This window comes from Pungitius pungitius, chromosome 3 (assembly GCF_949316345.1).
Source record: "Pungitius pungitius chromosome 3, fPunPun2.1, whole genome shotgun sequence".
NCBI lineage: Eukaryota > Metazoa > Chordata > Actinopteri > Perciformes > Gasterosteidae > Pungitius > Pungitius pungitius.
This window is the reverse complement of record NC_084902.1, coordinates 19,261,607-19,268,653: the sequence shown is the minus strand read 5'-3', so window position 1 is coordinate 19,268,653 and position 7,047 is coordinate 19,261,607.

Below are 7,047 nucleotides of genomic sequence, written 5' to 3'. Positions count from 1 at the left end.
CAAATAACCATTCAGGACCTTTGTGCTCCCAGTTTCCCACTCACATCAACATCTCTCCTATTTTTAAAGAGTGTTGCCAAACTAATTAGTTTTACAGACCTTCCTATCAAGTGAAGAAAATCCCGGAGGTATATTAATTGAAATGCAGTCAACAGCATTTTTGTTTTGGTCTAAGAAACCACCAGCCGTGGTGAGTAATCTCACACAGGGAAAATTGTCAGGAAATGAAAATGTAAACAAGGGAGAAGGTAGAAAATAAACAGAAGTCATTCAGGCATCAATTGCATCTCACCATACTCGATTAAAAGGATGCCCGCCTGTTTTTTATTTTTTTATTTCAGCAGACTCTTATTTGTTAAGAAGTTGGCAATTTTGACAGAGTAGAATAACTAAAGTAATCCATTTTACAGGGAAACACTTATTATTGAAAAGAAGGAAAAATTCAATTAACGGATGTAACGTGTGCGGGGTCGGGTTCGGGAGGAAGACGCTGGAGACCGGGTTGCCCGTAAACAATTCTTTTATTTCAGTTTGTTAAACACACGCGTCGGCGTCCTGCTCGCTCGTTGCGTTCCACTCGTCTCCTCGCTCGTGCGGGCGCAGTACCTTGTCCATGAGGCACTGGAACGTGGCCGGGGCACCGAACAAGCCGAAGGGAAGCATGGTGAATTGGTACAAACCATACGGAGTGGAGAAAGCCGTTTTCTCTTTGGACTCTGACGACATGGGAATCTGCCAGTAGCCCTTAGTTAAATCCAGGGTCGTAAAAAAACGTGCAGTGCCCAGCCGGTCCAGGAGTTCGTCGACCCGGGGCATTGGGTAGGCGATGAATCGTGACGTCGTTTACCTTGCGGTAGTCCACGCAGAACCGCACAGTCCCATCCTTCTTGGCCACCAGAACGATGGGGCTGCACCAGGCGCTGTTGGACTCTTCTATTACCCCCATCTCCAACATAGCCGCTAATTCCTCCCGAACCACTTTTCTTTTGTGTTCGGGTAGTCTGTAGGGTCGTGACCTCACCGTCACCCCCGGGGGTGTGTCGATTCGGTGCATCATCAGGTCGGTGCGGCCTGGCCGTCGGATTATAGTGAGCCGCCTGGAAAATCATTTCCCGGCGGCTTTTCGGCACCAGCAACTGGGTGTTTTCCTGCCTCGTTCGAGTGTCACGACTCACTCTATACAGTCTGTCCCTAATCAATGAGAAGTGCGGGTACGACCGTGCTGCGTCAGGGCGCACCAGTTGACCATCAATTCACTTGGTCGTAGGCTGAGCGTAAAGTATCGTCCCCCCTCTCTCCCGGCGGCGTCGGCCGACCTCGCGTCGCCGCTGAGCACAGCACACATACCGCATGTCCCGGTCAGTCGTGAACGCACCCCTGCAGCCTGCCCCAGTAGCGTGTTAAATCCCTCCCAATCCGTTCCCAAAATTACGGGGTGCGTCAGGTGGGAGCTAACCGCGACCTTCAGCCTATACTTTTTTCCCCTGAACCTAAGTTGCACGGACACTATGGGATACTCGTGAATGTCCCCGTGCACACACCTGGTCCTCACCCGCGACGCTTCAATCAATGCCCCAGGCCGAACCAGGCTCTGATGTATCATGGACTGCGAACAGCCCGAATCCACCATTGCCTGGCGTGTACCCCCCTGGATTCTTACCGGAACGCGGTACGTCGCTCCCGGGCCGGGGGAGGGTGCTGGAGCGCCGGCAACCCGGATCACCTGCCCCACCTCCATCAGCGGACAATCCCTCCGGAGGTGTCCGGGCTGCCCGCACCGCCAACATTCCTGCCCTGGCGCTTGAGAAACCCCCTGTGGGTCGGGAAGAGCGACAGCGCTTGCTAGGGTCGGTGGGTCGCGAGCCCGGGGGAGCGGTGCCCGCCGGGGGTCCGGCGGGGGCTGCCGCGCTGCTGGTTGCTGGTGGTGTTCGATGCTCCGGGGCGCGGCTGTTGGTCTGGTCGGCCCTTCGGCCAGCTGGGATGCACCGCCAAGTGGTCCTCTGCCAGGGTGACGGCCGCTTCCAGCGTCGGTGGGCGGTGGTACTGGACCCACGTTGCCGTTCGGGTATGGGAGCCCCGTCATAAATTGCTCCAGTACCACCTCCACGACGGCGTGTGCCCCCCCGGCCTCGTTCGGCTGTAGCCACCTGTCCGCTGCGTCCTTTAGCCGCTTCCCGTATGCGAACGGTTTATCCTCCGGCCCCAACCTGGCCTCCCGGAATCGCCGCCGGTGGTCCTCGGGCAGCAGCCCCAGCCTGTCTACCACGGCCTTCCGCACGGCCGCGTAGTCTCGCCGGGCCGCCGGGGGGAGCACCATGGCCGTCGTCTGCGCCTCCCCGGTCAGAAGGGGCACCAACTCTTCCGCCGGCCAGCCGCATGCCTCCGCCGTCGCCTCGAAGGCCTCCAGGAAGGACTGGACATCGTCTTCCGCCGTCAGGCGGTGGAGGGTCAGCCCGGCCAGAGCTGTGGGACTGGGTGCTGGGAGGGTGGCCGCCGGTCGCGCCGCCAGCTGTTCCAGTGCCTGGGCCTGCCTCCCCACCTGGGTCTGGAGTGCCCCCAGGAACTGGCGGTTTGCCTCCGCCTGCTCGCGCTGGATGGCCGCCAGCTCGCTGATCATCTGGCCCAGCGCCATGATCGGCTGGGCCGGAATTCCCTGTCGTCGGTCGCCGTCGGACATCGTTGTCGCCCCCCTCCCGCCGAGTTGGGCGCCACTCTAAAGTGTGCGGGGTCGGGTTCGGGAGGAAGACGCTGGAGACCGGGTTGCCCGTAAACAATTCTTTTATTTCAGTTCGTTAAACACACGCGCCGGCGTCCTGCTCGCACGTTGCGTTCCACTCGTCTCCTCGCTCGTCTCCGCCTTGCTGCTTTTAATGCGGGAGAGCACCCACACACACAATCACCAACAGCTGTCAATTATTAGTTTCCACCCGGCGCTGTTCCCCGAGCCGCTCCCCCCCTCTCTCCCCTGCAGCCGAGCCGAAACCACGCCCGCCGCCACAACGGACTATAGAGCGCACCTGAATATAAGCCGCACCACCTACATTTTGAACAAAAGAAAGATGTGTACACATATAAGCCACACGCAGAAAAACGACTGCTGAAGTACACTGGCGAAGTCGAAAACTGTTTGCTTCCCAAATTAGCAACACCAGTGTCTGGGATTCCTGCAGGTTAAATGACCTACCTGGGCTGATCCGAGGTCGGCTGAGCCACAAAGCACATACAGCCCCCTAGAGGCACAGAGCAAAATTAAATGAAATAATACCAAATTAATATGGCTCCTACACTCCAGTCCCTAATTGCGTCTGCCAGAGCAATTACCCCAAATCCAAAAGAGCCATCAACAAAACACAAAAAAATAGTTACCAATAGAACCAATTACTCTTTAGTTTCATTAAGCAAGCATATTTTGGTCATGGGTCGTTATAATTTCGTCATAATTTTTGTCTTGGCCTTCAAACGAACCACACGTACCAGACCTCTCTTATCAGGGAAGGTTTCCAGGACTCTTCCTAGCATCCATGATCTACGTGGTGCTGTGGAGTCCGCAACCATGACCAGGTCTCCAGGAACAAATCTCCTCTTCTCCTGGTTCCATTTTTGACGCTCTTGTAAAAGTGGTAAGTATTCGCGGATCCACCTCTCCCAAAAGAGATCCGAGGTGTACTGTGTTTGTTTCCACCTTCTCCTTGCGTAAACGTCCTGGTGGGAGAACTGGTTTCCCTTTGAGGAGTAGCAGATGGTTTGGCGTCAACGCCTCAAGGTCCACCATTATGGCCACTTGTTCCTCCCTAAACCTCACAAGAACTCCAACTAACGAGCTGGTGAGGTTCGGTCCTTGCAAAAGCTGACTGTTGAGAGATTCCTTTGTACTCTGCTCCACAGTCAAACACCACCCGTAGCTTTCCCTTCCGTGGATGGTACACGCGGTGGTGCAGGATATACGACACCTTTCCTGTTGACGTTTCCAACTGATCCTGCAGTACTTCTTTGCCATTGCTAATGACATCAGCAAGAAAGTTGTTATACTCCTCATGAAAGCTTGAGTCTTTCTGAAGTGTCTTTTTCAGACCACGAACACGTTGCATGGCAACACCGAGGTTGTTCGGCATTGAAACATCTTTCCCTTTGAAAGGCATTTGAAACACGTATTGTCCATTCTGAAGCTGAACAGAGCTTTCCATTATCTCCACAAACTTCTTTTCTTCCTGTTCTGCAGAAGCTCGCTCATTGAAGTCATAGTTGTACTGGCTAGTTAACAGTTCTTTAATTCTGTCAATGGCAATTCTGTTGGCATAAACGGAAGGGTGTTCACTTCCGCAGTCGCTATTTCCCCGTAACGGACCATTTATTACCCACCCCAGTAGGGTTTTGATCGCGTAGGGTCCATCTTCACCTTCGTGACTGTTCACCTCCCAAGGCTCCATCAACTTGGAGACGTTTGTGCCAATTAACAGGTCAACATCGGCGTTTATGTGGGGAATTTTAACATCCTCTAAATAAGGCCATTTTCTCAGCTCCCTTTCGCTGATTATGTTGGCTGTAGAGACAGGCATCTCTTTCTGGGTACGCACTCACCAGAAAATCCTGAAATCTCCAGACTGTCAACAACAGAGCTTTCTACTGTGTTATTATGGCCCAAAGTGCGGATATGAATTTTGAATTTGCGTCCTGCCATGTTCAACTTCCTCATGAGCTTCCTGGTGCAGAAAGTTCCTGTAATCGCTCGGTCCGGAAAAGCATAGGTTTCAATAACTTTGTTAATAGGCAAAATGGGAAGAATTCCATTGCAGTGGCCAGACCCTGTAGTATTTGACTTCTCAGTATTCTTCTGCTCGCCATCCTTCTGAGCTTTCTGAGTAACCCTTTCCTTCTCTATGTGCAAAACACTGGGATTGTTGCATATTATGCGCCTGTCGCAATTCTTGCTCAAGTATCCTGTGCACAAGCAACTCAAACACAGACCTTTCTCCTTTAGATAGTCCAGTTTCTCCCTGTGTGTCTTTCTTCCCAGTTTAAAACATTGTTCCAAAAAATGATTACCAGCAGCACAATACAGGCAGGAAATAGAATCAGTCTTGGCAAAGGATGTCAGTTTGTTCTGAGCTTTTTCCTTCTTGTTACCATCCGGTTTACTGCATCCATCCTCAATCTTGTGAGCATCTGCTTTGCAACCATCCTCAATGACCACCTGTGTTGCATAGCTGTTTCTTCTCAGCTGTTGTTTCACCGGTGACTTGCTTGCCTTGGTAGCTCCTTTGATAACAAGTGAAGTGTCCTGTACAGTATGTCACCAAAGACTGGATCTGAAGTGATTTTGACCTGGCGCTCGATGTACTTCACAATGTCTGAGAATTGTGCTCTTCGACCAGTTTTCTCCAGTATCTCACTTGTCTCTGAGTTTATAAGGAAGCTTCTGAATCAGAATCTTTATGTTTGCTGGCATGTTAAGTTCCTCCAATTACCGAAGATCATCCATAGCATTAGAACACTCACAGAGGAAAAGTCCTCAAGCTTTCAGCGCTTTGGGGTCCTCAGCTTTGATACTTGGCCATCTTGTGACCTTCTCCATGTAAGCCGCTGTTATGTTAAATTAATTTCCAAAGTGCTTCTTGAGCAATTTTTTAGCAATAGAAAATCCTTTATCTGCAATCATATGAAGGCAGCTGCGCACCATATCTCTTGGCTGCCCCCTAGTAAATTGCTCAAGGTAGTACAAACATTCTCCTTTACAGCTGGTCTTTGCTTCCACGCAGTGCTCAAACGCCTTCGTAAATATATTGAACCTTAGAATTTCTCGGCGTGGTAGCAGTTGCGAGGTTTGCATTTGAACAAGGAGAGCGGTTATGTCATTCTGTTGTTGCAGCAGATTACAGAGACTTGCTGTCCGATTTTGGCCTTGCAGGGGTTGAAAGCCTTGACTGAAGGTTGTCTATGTTTGTAACTAATGGGGGTTGAGAGCATTGAATGACGGTTTGCTTTGGCATAATAGTTGGTGTGGCTACTTGTGAAGCATTGCTTTGTAGTGGTAGAGATGCGTGTCACTCTGGAGGACTGAAACACAAATATCGAGGCCTGTCGATTGAAAGGGGTGCGCGGGAGCTTAGATCTAGCCCCTTTCCTGATGTAGGAAGCCATTCCATTAGATTGCCTTGAATGGACGCTGCTACCGACCTGTAGCACTGCTAGCTTAGCAGAAGTGGCGGCTATCTCAGTGTCCAGCTCGAGCTGCTCCCTTTTTCTCCTCAAGATGAGCTCCTGCTCCTCCAATGCATGCTTATCTTTTAAAGCGGCAGCTCGAGCCAAGTAGGCGGCCTGTTCCGCCTTCGCCCTGCGTCTGGCTGAAGAAGTGGAGGATCTGCTGCTTGAGGATCCGCCCCTTGAGCCATGGTGCCTTCACTGCACATTTGAAATTCTGTCATGAGGTTGAATCTGATCTTCCTCTTCCTCATCCTTTCCACCAGCAACTCCAATTCCATTGCTGGCATCAGCCTCATTTCCACTTACAGCATTAACATCAACGGTTGTGTCAACAACTGTGTGTTTTTCTGTTCAAAAACTCCAATTACATTTTCACTTTGCACAGTTTGCTCAGTTTGACCTGGCAAATCATCATCATGATCATCACCTACTTTGGTGGCTGGACTGTCAGGATCGGGTGCTGGTGCAGGCGGAAGGCAGGACCCAAACGCAGAGTTTTCCAAAACCAGTGCTCTTTATTCTAAACCAAAATCAAGACGTGCTCCAACAACGACTGACATTAGACAATGACGCGACAAAGGACAACTGGCACACAGGGCTTAAATACACAAGGGAGGTGCAGGTGATTGGACACAGGTGGAAACAATCAAGCAATCACAAGACAAGGCAGGAAGTGAAGTTACCCAGGAACACAAGAGACATGAAAACTACAAAATAAGACATAGCAGAGCCAAACCGTGACATGGACATCCTTTAATGTCATGCAACCATTGATTTGTACCCACAATAAACTCATGGATATTCAACATTTTAGCCTGGTACCATATTTTATGTTTGCTTGCTTCA